Consider the following 15,464-nt stretch of genomic DNA (forward strand, 5'->3'; position numbering starts at 1 on the left):
GTTATCAAATGATATTAAGTGAATAGATGGAATTAGAAAATTTGTTTCATTTTGAAAAAGGGCAAGTTGATGGGTAAAATGAATGGATTCAAGTGTTAAGATAGAATTTGTATTAATTTCTTGGTACTGTTCCTGCACTCCCCTAGGAAGAAAGATCGCGTCACTCAACAGAGATACTTTAGCCAATTAAAGATTGGTTTGTGACTGCAATTCTTCCACTGCACCCCTAAGCTGGAAGGATGTTGGATCCATAACAAGGACAAAGTAAGGAAGAGTAGGTAAAATGAGCTCTGTCCTAGAGGCAGGCAGTCCCATGGGAAGGAAAGAGCCAAAGAATTAGCATTTCTGAACTTGACAAGTGAACCTCACATGCACATAGCCGTCATATGCATCAGCAATCTTACTCTGCTCTATCCCTCATCCTACATCAGATTTTAGGAACTATTTCTAAGCATGTTCCTCATCAATCAAGTATTTTCCTTCTCCTATATGAATCAAACAGTAGGAGAGATATTTTGGTCTAATCATTGCTTGTTTTCATTCTTCCATTTTTCTCAGTAACAGAGATAGTAACTGGCAGTTTCATACACAATGACCTAACCATAGCAGGCAAACTGGCCCCATTCATTCATTCATTCATTCATAATGCATTTAAAAATAATTTATTGAGGCAAAATTCACATAACATAAAAGTAACCATTGTAAAGTAAACAATCCAGTGGCAACTGAACATTCACCATATTGTGCAACTACCACCTCTATCTAGTTCGTAAATATTTCCATTATTCCAAAGTAAAAGCCTATAGCCCTTAGGCAGTTTCTGCCCATTCTCCCCTCCTCAATAGCTTCTGGAAACCATCAATCCACATTCTGTTTTTTTGAATTTGTCTATTCTGGACATTACATATAATCTATTACGTATGTCCATTCATGTTGTAGCATGTATAAAAACTTTATTCCTTTTTATAGTTGAAGAATATTTCATTGTATGTATATGTAACAATTTATGCATTCATCAATAGATGAACACTTGGGTTGTTTCTACCTATTAGCTATTGTGAATAGCTAATTTGTCAGATTACCTGTTTTCAGTTCTTCTGGGTATATATCTAGAAGTAAAATTATGGGGTCATATAACAATTATATGTTTAATTTTTGAGGAACTATTTTCAACAGTTAAGTATTTCTGAGCAGCAGTCATGTACTAGATAAAGTCCCTTTTATCATGAAGTTTATATTCTAAAGAGAAAAAAGAATAAATGAGTAAATCATTAAAGTAGAGAGAGACAGAGATAGAGAGTGAGACAGAGACAGAGACAGAGAGGTGGCAGACAGCAGAAAAAAATTACGCAAGCAAAGTAGAGTACAGAGAGTGATGGAAGGGTACTACTTCATATAGGGGTGGGTTAGGAAAGGCCTCTCTGATACATGAGCAGTATGAAATGAGATTGTTAAATACTTTTAGACACCTCAATAATCAGTGAAACATTTTTAAATAAAACATTATTTCTTATATAACATTTTTCCAAAGCACTTTCATCTTCTAGGCTTGAATAATCTTCCCTTTGTACTTTTTTTATGAATGTTAATTTAGCCTGGTAACTTTGTATAAAGATTCTTGCTATTTATTTTGTGTAACATAAAATAGAACTCACCTGGTGAATTTTGTTGATCACCGTTATTCCCCATGGCAACAAACCTACATTTCTAATATGATTACAGTTAGAGGTAATCATCAAATAAAATGTCATGGAATGTCAGGGCTCTATAATCACAAACCATCAGTTTCCCAGAAGAATAAAATCATAAAGTCCAGGATTTAGCTCAGTGGCTCCACACCTACCTGGCAAGCACAAGGTCCTGAGTTAGATCCCAGGTACTGGGAAAAAAAAAAATTTAAATCAAAAAATAAAGTCATAACTATCTCAGATAAACTATGAAGCCCCAAATATGAGGCAAATATACTCTGCTAAGGGTTAAGGAAGCCCAGTGCTAGTTTCTGCTGTACAAATCTGAGCAAGTCAGTTACCTCTTCTGGACCCCAATTCTCAGAATCTGGGTGTTGGGAGTTTGCGCTGGAGAGGTAAAATGTGAGTGATGATACCTAAGGTCCTTTCCATCTAAAGTTTAAAATACACATTTTGAGTAGTGCATTTGGAAGGTCAAAGGGTGGCTAAAGGGAACCAAATAGTTGCAAAAACACAACGATTTGCTTGTTTTTGAGACAATTTGGTTTAGTGAAGAGATGGCTATTCATAATCCTACTTTAGGAAATAGCTCTAGTTTAAACAGTAGAAGTAAGTCGAAAGTTTAGACCCCAAACCAAGGATCGCCATCTGGATTAGGCATGCTCCTCAGGTCCTCTACCAAGGATTTTTCCTGTGGATACTAAACTCATAATACAATAAAGCCTCCAAGGAAAACCCTCCACAACTCCAACCCCCAATGAACCTAGAATGACAAAACTATATAGATTTATATTGAACTAATTCAATGAAAGTATAAAAGAAGTAAGCAAGTAAAATGTGAAAACAGTAGCCAACCAACTCATAACTACTCTCTGACATCTGAAGACTCTTCTGGTTTATCACTAGAATTCTCAAACGTGATTTATATGTCTGATCTGTCTCCTCAGCTTGACACTAAGTATACTGAATAGCATACCATCTGTAAATCTCCCTAATAAAAATATCTGTAAACTGCTCCCCCTAGAATGGCCCTCAAAGTCCAGTATATTTTTACTATCCTGTCAGTTTTCTGCCATGATATTATGACAGGGTTATTTCATTTTAAAGGTTACCATTCCTTCAAATGCCAAATATCAACTCTCACAGACAAATAATAGAATAATATTCTGTAATCTACATAGAGTCAACATTTTTAAAGGTTGTAAGTGAATGAAATAATCTTGATAATTCTGAAACTGATGAGAAAATTAGAAGAGATTACAAAATCTTAGGAAAAATAAAATCCTTCCACTTGTTTTATCAGAAAATTAATATCACAACTGCATCAAGCCACTTCATTACATTTTGGTTTTAGTTATGGGAAAAATATATATATATATGTAAACATATATATCACACAGTGACTTGGAAACCAGAATAATCTATAGCAGTGATTTTATATTGCTTTTATTTAATTTTATTATACATATACAAACTGCTATCTTAATATGAGGTATTTACATAATTCCTAATTAACTTCAGTTCCATTCTTTCTTTCCCAGGTCTTTTCTCATTTAGTTGGCTTTAAATATATTCATGCCAATTCTCCATGTTCTTGCCAGAATGATTAAAAATTTTTATACAACATGGGTATGGGAGATGATTGATAACAATCTTATTATTCTCAAACTACTCCTTGCTGGGTCTGTGGGGTGGAAAAAATGTTAAAAGTGATTTAAAAGCCAGATTTTCTGAAATCCCACTTTTTCAGATGAATATCAAAAGAAAGAAAATGAGCACATATTCATTCTACCTTTAAAATGAGAAGTCCACACTGTGAAAATAGAGAAAAATATATTCAAAGAGTCTGAGAAACAACCGCTTAATCCATTTTCTAAAAGGAAACTACATTTCTGGCTGTAATTGTTAAAATTATAGAAAACAACTTTCTGTTCTTCAAAACCACTAAAATATGCCTCCAAAATCATAGGTATTATTATGAAAAATGTAACTGTATTAAGAGCAAAATTATGGTGCTGACAAATTTAAGCAATGAGCTGTTGTGGTAAGAGATCCACAATACTAATCTATCTTGGCAAAAAGAAGACAAAGAATAATAAAGACAATGACAAGAGAAATTGATTAAATCACTTTAAAAGAGACATTGATGCTTGCGAAACTCTAGTGTGGAATTTTCTTTCTATAGGATAACTATTACAATGTCTTTGTCTTGTCTAAAATGTACCAAAATTACAAATACACTGAGAAAAAATCGCTCTTACTTATCAGGTTGAAAGAAACAAAGAAGGTTTAAAAAACAGATATTTCCAGGGAAGAAAAGTTAAGCAGGAAAGTGAAGGTATAATAAAGGGGCTATAATCAGAGATATGGGAGGAAGACAAACTGCATTAATTAATTTTCTTTAAGAAATGGGACTAGCTGCACACTGAGATGAATTGTATCATTTGCCATGTGTCCCAAGTGGCAAAGTCAAACAAATAACTCTGTAATTCTTCATTAGTATTTCATGAAGTTTAACTATTTGCAGACTGCTAAAAATGGGGGGAGGGGATTCCTCAAATCATATGAGAATTACAATTCATCAACTTTTTATGTGCAGTTTCCAATGTCGTGTCCTCATGATCCAATCACCTCTCTAGGCCCTACACTGGAATGGTACTGCATTGAGGATCAATCCCTCAATGCATGAGTCTTTGGCAGAACACTTCATATTTAAACCAGAACAATCTCTCTCTCTCATAGCCTTTAAGTCTTTACTCAAATGTCATCTTCTCAATAAGGTCCTGTTTGAAATTGTAATCCTACCCTGCCTCCAATATTCCTTTGTCTCCTTTCCTTTCTTTACTATTCTCCACAGAATTTATCTAATATAGCATGCATTTTACTTATTTGTTTTTGTATACCTTCCTTCCTATAGACTTTGGGAAAACAAATGTGTTTATTCACAGCTATATCTCTAACAGAGTAGAAATTTACTATTTTATTGAATCCATAAAAAGGTACAGAGAATATGAAACAAATGTTTTTAAAGTATTTCTTAACATTAGGGGAAAATGTACACAAGAAAGGAAAAGTAATGGCATCCTACATAACATTGCCATAAAAAGCATTATTATAATCATAATAAAAACTGATACAACTCAATGGGTCTCAAATCTGGCTGCACATTAGAAGCAAGGAGAAAACTTTTTTTAAAACATAGATACTCAGGACCCTCCCCAAAACACAAAAAGGAGAATCTGAGGGTGAGCCTCTGATATCTACATTTGTTCATTCAAGTTTCCCCAGGACTCCAATGTATAGCTAGGACTAAGAAGCTAGGACTAAGAAGCTCTCATCTACCCCCAAATCACAATACACCTACAGTAGGAGGATAGGGAATGAGAAACAGATATGTAGGTGCTAGACACAAGCATTATGAACAAGAGTTAAATATTCATCTTCCATAGCTAAAAGGAAATACATAATTGCCAAAACTTAAAAATCAATAATACTATAATTCCAAAAGAATCAGCTATAAGGGTTGAAAACAATGTTTCATTCTGGGGAAATGAGGAATAAGCCTAAGAATGGTTACCTAGAAGTAAACAATGGTCAAAAGCTCTGAGGATGGTAACTTTGTATAATAAATCAAGTTGAATATTAGACTTTTAGAGTCTGAATTTACATAATTTAGATTTTAATTAAACCAAATGTTTAATAAATTGGCAAAATGTTGAAGTCGGATCAATTAATTAGCCAAGGAAGAGAAGAGAGAATGAGGGCTGAACACCATGAGAGTGAGGCTAGAGATAATAAACAAATTTCCAATGACAAAGTGGCCAAGATTTCTACAAAAGAAGGATTAAAATTCCATTTTAATCTGGTTGTAGTAAACAGAATATTGACTTGAGCCTTTAGTCAAAAAGGGAAAAAAAGCCAAAAAATGTGAGGAGTGGTGGTGGTAGCAAGAAAACTATGGCTGTAACATCAGGAACCCATCTCCCTTTAGTGAAATAGCAAATTAATCTCAATATAGTTCAATCCTATCCTATAGCAAGTAACAAAATCCTAGCTAGGAACTTTTTAGACACCCATGAATATAGTAAATGCTGTTTACTTTGGTTGGGTTTTTTTTCTCTTTGTCCTTATACAGAAGAAAAGGGAAAGATGGAAAATTTTAAATGATGAAACTTCAAACCCAGTAGGAAGTGTGTTCAAAAGTAAATTGAGAACCAGAAATGTGATTACTTAAGAAACTATTTTTAAATGAATACTCCCTGTGTAAGACATAAAAAGGAAGAGAAGACATCTTCAAGGAAGAGCTCATATGTTACTTCTTTACAACTGCACTTGATAGAAGTTAAATTCATGTTTCACTTGAAATGATACACAGTATTTATCCAAAGGTAACTCCCTTGGTTTCACAGTTAAACTATGATAATGTAAAAGTCTTATTTTATTAGTTCAACACTCTTGTTTCACTTTAGGAAACATGAGCATGATAGCATTTAATCATTCGTCTGTCCTCCAATAGCCCCCAGAAAAGTTCCTACAACACTATAGAATGATAAGCATACACCTTATGGAAATTCATTTTGTTTTTTGTTTTTTGTTTTTTTGGTACCGGGGATCGAACTCGGGTCCTTGCACTTTGGAAGTTCATTTTGATTGATTTTACATATAAATAGCTCCAGTTATGAACTCTGTTTAAGAAATGTTAAAGAACAGGGTTTACAGTGAATGCTGCTTCTGAGTGCCATGCAACAGAAAGGCAGGCTCATAAAGACATTACAGTATGTTCTAATCTGCCTTATTCACCATATTTTTTCCAATTACACTTCATATTCATACTCAATTAATGTTTTCTCTATTCCCTGCCAGATCACTGATCAGGAAGATGCAAATGTGAAGAAAGGTAAAAGTGAAAGTGAATTTCAGAATGTTTCAAAAGTTTTGAATATTTAAACTTATTAAAATTATTACATAAGAAAATATACTTTTTTCCTGAATAAAAATGCAGATTTTTGCAATGCAATAAACTTGCAGTCATCTTTACTAAACACTTACTGAACCATTACCCATAGAGAGATTCCTAGGCCCTAGAAATAAAAGAAAGCACAAATCCATACCTCCTATCCTGAAAAAACTTAAAATATAATAGTGGACACAGCATATATGAATAAGATAGCCTAAGACTATATTTCTACATTAGCCTATTAGGTAAACTGCAACATTATGACATTTTAAATATCAACTTTATTGAGATACAAAAGGGTGAGATAAAATTCACCCTTTTAAAGTATATAATTCAATGGTTTTTAGAATATTCACATTGTATATCCATCATCACAATCAGTATTAGAACATTTTCATGATCCCCAAAAGAAACTACATATTCATTAGCAATCAATATTTCCTCCTACCCTCAGCTCCTAAAACTATGTTTTCAAGGTTTACCCACATTACAATATGCATTGCTGCTTCATTTATCTTTATGGGATAAATAATATTCCATTGTTATAGATAATATCCTATTTTATCTATTTATTCACCAGTTGATAGATTTGGGATTTTCTCTACTTCTGGACTACTAAAAATAATGCTGACGTGAATATTCATGTAGAAGTTTTTGTGTGTATAAACATTTTCAATTCCTTTGGGTTTATCCTTAGGAGTAGAATTGCTGAATCATATGGTAATATCTGCTTAAAATTTTGAGGAGCTGCCAAACTGTTTTCTATGTGGACTGAACAATTGAGGATTCTGATTTTCCCACATACTTGCCAGTACTTGTTATTCTCTATCTTTTTTTATTTTAGCCATTTTACTTGGTCTAGTACTACAATTTTTGAAAGAAAAAATCTAACTCCCTTCCAAACAATATGAATAGTAAGTATTGAACAAATATTTGTTCAATTGGTATGTTAATGTTAAACCCTTGAGAAAGCCTGCAAAAGTGAGAGATGTTTCCAAGAAGGAACCATTACCACCATAACATAAAAGACTATGAAACAGAAGTTGTTTGGTAGTTGCAACATGTGTCTGCTGGCCTCTATTCTAATATTTTGCCATTAGAATTCGACTATCCATCTGTTTAAGGTAATCTGTTTTCACCATTATGTCCCTCTGGGTTTATCAAATTTTCTCTTAAAGCAACAAGTTAAAAATTCCTTAAAACAGGTAAAAATTACGTTAGATGTATGTAATAATGTTGTAAATATACTTTTCTTATATAAGGATCCACTATTAAAAAGAAAAAATGATTATAAAATAGTAACAATATAAGGGGCATAATGTAGGTCAAATTTATTCTCTAATATTCAGATTAGTTTTATCTTTTGAATAATATATAATCTTGCTAGGACACAGCTAATTACATTAAGGTCTACAATATGCAGAAACCTTAACATTTATAATAGACAATTCCTTATCACAGAAATCCCATAATTTTCATTAGCAGTAACAACTTCTATTTATTAGCAGGAGCAATTTTCTACATGGCTCCTGGTAACTTGAGTTTTATGAAGCTATATAAAGAATAAAGATTTAGTTGGAATTTATAAAATGAGAGAAAAAAATAGAAACTAGAAATAGATCAATCACTAAAGACAATGGATTCATTGATTAGAACAAAAAAACATATTGACTACATCATTATATTTGTCTTTAATTTGCTTGCAAATTGCCTGGTAAAACAGAACAAGCTTATCTGATAACATTTCAGAGTCCAGTAGGGTAGTTCTTAATGGTGTGAATTTTGAACACTGAAAAATATCCCTCAGTGTCTATTTCTAGAACTTCTGAAAAATCTCATAAAATAAGAATTTGTAGAGCACTTAACACATGGCAAGTATTGTATTAGGCACTAGATTTGAAAAAATAAATAAATAAAATGGTCATTGATCATGGGTAATGCTGCATACCTATAATCCCACCTCTCTGTGTGGTTAAGACAAGAGGATCACAAGTTCAAGCCCAGACTGAGCAACTTAGTGACTTAACAAGACTCTGTCTCAAAACTTAAAAATTTAAAGGGGGGATGGTGGCTGAGAATGTAATTCAGTGTGAGGGCTCTGAGAGCAATCTCCAACACTGAAAGAAAGAAAGAAAGAAAGAAAGAAAGAAAGAAAGAAGGAAGGAAGGAAAGAAAACAACAACAACAAAAAGAAAGTCACTGTTCACAAGATAGTCACAATCTATTGGATGTAATAAATATAATCAACATAAAAGCTAAGATTTATTGAGACTTACTATGAGATAGACACTACATTAAAAGATTAATTGAATTTAAACCCAGTCTGTTTGACTCTGGGACAGGTAAAATTAATCATATGAAAATGCAATATGTAAGGTATCCCAAGTAAAGGAAACCATATAACACTAAAGGCATGAAATGGCATGATGTGTCCATGGAACCATAATTATTTCAGTGTATATGGAAAAAGAAGTCATAAGGAAAGAGTAGCAAGAATTGAGACTAAAAAATTTAGCAGAAGTTAGATAATGTTGGAATGGAATATCATAATGACAAAAAATTAAAGACAACTAAATAAAGTATATACCATGTTCATGGATGGGAAAATTCAGTATTGTTAAAGAAGTCAGTCATCCTCAAGTTTATTGATAGATTAATGTAATCTCAATCCAAATCCAAGCTGTCTTTCTACAGAGCATGGCAAGTTGATTCGGAAAGTTTATGGAAATGAAAAGGACCTACAATACCCAAAACAATTTTGAAAAAGAACAAAGTTGGAGAATTCATAATACTTGACATTAAGACTTACTCTAAAGAGTCAGTAATCAAAATAGTGTGATGTTGATGTGATAATACATGTATAAATCAATTGAACAGGACAGAAATAGACTCAGGTATAGAAAGTTAACTCATTTTCATCAAAATGCTCAACTTAATTCAATGGTAAACAAGATAGTTTTTTCAACCATTAAAGCTATATGGGGGGGGGTACCTCAGTTCTTAAATTATACCATGTATAAAAATTAATTCAAAGTTGACCATAGACCAGACATACAAGATAAAAGTATAAAACATCTAAGACAAAATATTCACAATCTCTGAGCAGGCAAAGATTTCCTAGACATAACTCAAAAAGTATGAAGTATAAAAGAATACTTGCAAAAGTGGACTTAATCAAAATTAGACACATATTCTTTGAAAGATGACAGAAGAAAAATCAAAAGGCAGACTAAACATTAAGAGAAAGCATTCTTAATACATATGCTTGATGAAGGACATGTATCAGTTTTTACAATACTCTTCAAACTCAACATCTAAAGAAAACAAACATTAAAAATTGGGTCAAAAATTTGAACTGATATATTATAAAAGTAAATATACTGATTGCTAATAAGAACAGAAAAAAAGATGTGTATCATCATTATTCATCAGAGAAATGAACTATAAGATACCATTCTATACCCATAAGAATGGTTAAAATTAAATACAATTTTACAATGCATCAAATATGTCCATCCAAAATTTATATGTTGAAATCCTAACCCTAAAGGCAATAGTATTCAGAGGTGGAGCTTTTAGAAGATTAGGTCATGAAAGCTTTGCCCTCATGAGTGAGATTATTCCCCTTATGAAAGAAACCCCAGAGAAATTCCTTGCCCTTTCTGCCAGGAGGACACAGCAAAAGATAGCTATCAACAAATCAGGGAAAGGGCCCTCACTAGATGTCAAATCTTCCACACACACTGATGATCCAGCCTCCCAGCCTCAGGAATTTTGAGAAATAAATCTCTGTTCTTTGTAAAGCATCCAGTTTAGTATTTTGTGTCTTGTATCATATTTTAGTATTTTGTAATAGATACTCAGTCTAACACAAATGGCAAGAGATCAAACAGAAAATCACAAGGGAAATTAGAAAATATCAAGATAAAAGAAAATAAAAACAATGTATCAAAATGTATGGGATGCAGCAAAAATAGTACTGTGGAAAGTTTATAGTGACAAAGAATTACATTTTGAAAAAGAAAATCAAGATCTCAAATCAACAATTTAACTTTTCACCTCAAGGAATTAGAAAAAGAAGAATAAACTAAACCCAAAGTTAGCAGAAAAAAAAAAGAAATAATTGAGATTGCAGCAGAAACAAATGAAATAGAGAGTGTGGGGGGGAAATCAACAAAACTAAGAGTTGATTTTTTTAAAAGATCAACAAAATTGACAAGATTTTTTCCTAGACTAATTCAGAAAAAATAAGTAAAATCAAAAATGGAAGAAGAAACATTACAACTACAGAAATAAAAAATTTGAAGAGACCACTATAAAAAATTATACATAAAAAGATTGAGTAACTTGGAAGAAATATATAAATTCCTAGAAGCATACAACCACCAGGAATGAGTCATAAAGAAATAAAAAACCTGAATAGACCTATAATTAGTAAGAAGACTGAATTAATAATCTAAACCTCCCAATAAACAAAATACTAGGGCCAGATGGCTTCACTGAAGCCATCATTTAATTAACACCACTTCTCACACTTCCACAAAAAACTGAAGAAAAGGGAACACTTCCAAACTTATTTATGAGGTTATCATATCTGATATCAAAGCCAGACAAAGATACTATATTAAAAAAAACTACATGCAATATTCCTAATGAATACTGATTAAATACTCAAAATATATGTACTAGCAAACTGAATTCAACACCACATTAAAAGGACTATGTGCCATAACCAAGTGGGATTTACCCTTTGAATGGAAGGATGATGTGACATACAAAATATCAGTTTAATAGAACATATAATAAAATGAGGGACCAAAATCTCATGATCATTCCAATTAATACAAAAAGAGAAAGACAAAATCAACATACTTTCATTTTTAAAAAAACACTTAACTTAGGAAGAGAATGATGCTTGCCCTAATTATGATAAAAGCCCAACTATGAAAAACCCAGAACTGGTATCATATTTAGTCATGACAAAACTTTCCCTCTAAGATCAGGAACTAGGCAGGTTGACCACTATTACCACTTCTGTTCAATGTGGTATAAGAAGTCCTAGTCAGGGAACTACTCAAGAAAAAGAAATAAAAGCCATCCAAATTGAAAAGGAAGTAAGTAGTAAAATTTTCTCTGCTCACTGATGATACAATTTTATATATACAAAACCTTGAAGATTCCACAAAAATCTGTTGGAACTAACAAATTTGAGAGAGTAGCAGGATAGGATATCTACACAAAAATTATGTTTCTATAAAGTAATAATGAACAATCCAAGAAGAAAGTTAAGAAAATTATTTCATTAACTATAGGTACCCAGAAGAATAAAATACTTAGGAGTAAACTTAACCAAGAAGTGAAAAAAAAAACCTGTACACTGAAAGTTAAACAGTGCAGCAAGAAATTTAAGATGACACAAATAAATGGACAAACATCTCATGTTCATGGGTTAAAAGAGTTAATATTGTTAAAATGTCCACACTACCCAAATCAATCAATAGATACAATGCAATCCCTATAAAATTACCAATGGTATATTTGAAGCAATAGAAAAAAACCATAAAATTCATATGAAGCCCCCAAATTGCCAAAACATCTTTTAAAAAAAAATCACACATTTTCTGATTTAAAAACACTACAAAGCTACAGTAATCAAAACAGCAGTTACAGTAAAGTACTAGCAAAAAGACAGATATATAGACCAACAGATTAGAAAAGAGAGCACAGAAATAAACCTTTGCCTATATAATCAAATAATATTTCACAACAGTTGCCAATATCATATAATGGGGGAAAGACAGTTTTTTCAATAAGTGATGCTAAGAAAATTCAGTGTCTACAAGCCAAAGAATGAAGTTGGGCCCTTATATTACATCGCATACCAAATGGATTAAAGACCTCAAAGTAAGACCTAAAACTATAGAACTCCTAGAAGAAAATATGGGGGGAGGCTTCAAGACAGATTTGGTAATGATTTTTTAGACACTAAAGCCACAGGAAATAAAAGCAAAAGTTGACCAAAAAACCTTTTTTAAAAACAAGGAAATAATGACAGCAAAAAGGCAACTATTGTATTGGAGAAAATAATTCCAAATCATACATCTGATAGGGTATTAACATCCAGAATACTTAACAAAATGACAAGTAACTTGATTTTAAAATGGACAAAGAATTAATATACAAATGGCTAACAAGAGAAGATGTTGAAAATCACTAATCATTAGAGAGAAGTAAATTAAAACCACATTACAGGTTCCACCACCTGCCTTGCAAGCACAAGGTCCCTAGTTCAATCCGCAGTACAAAAAATAGAAAAAAAACACATTACATATTACCTTATGCTGGGTACAATGGTCACTAAGGTATAACAGAAAAATAACTGTTGATAAAGATATGGAGAAAATGAAACCCTTGTGAACAGCTGCTGGGAATGGAAAATGATGCAGACACTAAGTAAAACAGTACATAGATTCATTAAAAAAAAAACCTTACAATTATTATATGATTTTCTGTGTTAGCCGATTTTGTGCTGTGATAATACAATACCTGGGACTGGGTAATTTACAAAAGTACACATTTCTTTGGCTCACATTTGGTTCTGGAGGCTGAGAATTCAAGAAGATGGCATTAACATGTGGTAAAAGCTTTCGTGGCAGAAGGCAGGACAAGAGAGTACAAACCTAAGAGCCCTTTCTTGGGCTTAACATGCTTTTAGAACTAACCCATTCACACAATAACAATATTAATCTATTCTCAAGTGGAAAGACTTAAACATTTCTTTTTAATTTTATTTTATTGGTACAATTTAGGTACACAATATAATGATGTTCATCACTGGAAATTTGCAGCTTTAAATAATCTCTCTTGGTTCTTATTTTTCCCCAACCCCCTGCCCTCCCTTCAAGCCCTCCAACCCTCCCTATTTACAAAGACTTTGTTTCCATTTTTTCATTTTCTCATATTAATTCCATTCCCTTCTTTCCTTTCCACTACCACTTCCGCTTCCCTTTGCACCTTTTCTTCTGATTTCACATTATCTATTATACTTTTAGTCCTTATTTACACTTTCAGTTTCTCACACTAGAGAAACTATTCAGTATTTATACATGTGTGTCCTATTTATTTCACTTGAGTATTGCCTCAATGTGCATCCATTTAGCTATAAAAGTCTCTAATTTCTCGTTTTTTATGGCTCAGTAGTACTCCATTTTATAAAAAAACCACATTTTCTTTATCCAGTCTCCAGTTGATGTGCATCTGGGCTGCTTCCAAGTTTCAGCCATTACAAATTGTGCTGCTATGAACATGGGTGCACATATATCACTGTGGTATGATTCTTTTAATTCTTTGGGGAAGATCCCCAGCAGTGGAATAGCAGGGTCAAATGGGACTTCCAGTCCTAGTTCTTTGAGATATCTCCATACTGATTTCCACAGTGGTTGCACCAGTCTACACTCCCACCAGCAGTGGAGCAGGGTTCCTCTTTCCCCGCAGCCCCCCCAGCATTTGTTATTGGTTGGTTTCATGATAGCAGCCATTCTTTCTGAGGTGAGGTGGAATCTCAGCATTGTTTTTGTTTTGGTTTTGGTTTTGGTTCCGGGGATCGAACTAGGGTCCTTGAGCTTGCGAGGCAGGCGACGGAACCATTGGGCTAAATCCCCAGCCCTTCAGCATTGTTTTCATTTGCATCTCTCGAATGACCAATGATGTTGAACATTTTTTCATGTGTTTATTTGCTATTTCTACTTCTTTGTCTGAGAAATGTCTGTTCATTTCAGATGCCCATTTTTGGATTGGGTCTTCAAATTTGGGATGTCTGATTTTTTTAAGTTCTTTATAGATTCTACATAGTAGACCTATGTCTGAGGAATAGCAGGTGTAAATTTTTTCCAACATTGTGGATTGTCTCTTCACACTGCTTGTGGGTCTTTTGCTGTGCAGAAGCTTTTTAATAAGAAGAGATCTCAATTGTTGATTGTTTGTGCTACTTCATGGGCACTGACTTTTTTTCACAAAATCTTTTCCTACACCAATGTCTTCAAGAATTCCACCTAACCTCTGTTCCAGCCAGTTCAGCGCTTCTATTTTAATATTCAGATCTTTAATCCATTTAGATTTTAGGTTAGTGCATGGTGAAAGATATAGGTCTAGTTTTAATCTTTCGAAAGTTGAAACCCAATTTTTCCAGGGCCATTTATTAAAGAGGCTATCTTTCCTCCAGTAAGGGTGTTTGGCTCCTGTGTCAAAGATGAGGTGGCTGAGTGTGTCTGGAGTTGTTTGTGCATCTTCTAATCTGTTCCACTGGTCCTCAGGTCTGTTTCTTTGCCAGTACCATGCTGTTTTTATCACAGTAGCTTTGTAGTATAGTTTCAAGTTGGGAGTTGGGATATCCCCTGCCATGTCTGTTACCTAGAATTGCTTTTGCTATTCTGGGTCTCTTCTTATTCCAAATGAATTTTGGGATTGTTTTCTCAAGGACCATGAACTATACTACTGCGATTTCAATTGGGATTCCATGGAATCTATACAGCAGTTTTGGAAGTATGGCCATTTTCACTATGTTGATCCTTCCTACCCAGGAGCAGGGGATGTCTTTCTATTTTCTGATATCATCTTCAATCTCTCTTTTCAGAGTGCTATAGTTTTGAAAAAAGAGTTCGTTGATTTCTTTTGTTAGGTTGATTCCTAGGTATTTCAGTTTTTTGGATGCTATTGTGAAAGGAATTGTTTGCCCTATTTCTGTCTCAGTGAGTCTGTTGATCGTGCAGAGGAAAGCTATTGATTTTTGGGTATTGACCTTGTATTCAGCTACCCTAATG

The 15,464-nt window shown here is 33.2% G+C and overlaps 1 protein-coding gene and 1 long non-coding RNA gene across 5 annotated transcripts in view; one reads left to right on the top strand and one right to left on the bottom strand.

Annotated features, from left to right (window-relative positions):
- Positions 1-264, top strand: part of LOC106009324 (uncharacterized) — a 70,759-nt gene extending 70,495 nt beyond the window's left edge. Inside the window, exon 4 of the long non-coding RNA XR_002394433.2 lies at positions 147-264. This is a non-coding gene — a long non-coding RNA (uncharacterized LOC106009324). The remainder of the gene's footprint in view (positions 1-146) is intronic.
- Positions 1-15,464, bottom strand: part of Ttc28 (tetratricopeptide repeat domain 28) — a 710,286-nt gene that overhangs the window by 512,331 nt on the left and 182,491 nt on the right. The window lies entirely within an intron of this gene.

Source organism: Heterocephalus glaber, unplaced genomic scaffold, assembly GCF_053883595.1.
Source record: "Heterocephalus glaber isolate CG9 unplaced genomic scaffold, H.glaber_assembly_v1.0 deba00001687, whole genome shotgun sequence".
In the NCBI taxonomy this organism is placed as follows: domain Eukaryota; kingdom Metazoa; phylum Chordata; class Mammalia; order Rodentia; family Bathyergidae; genus Heterocephalus; species Heterocephalus glaber.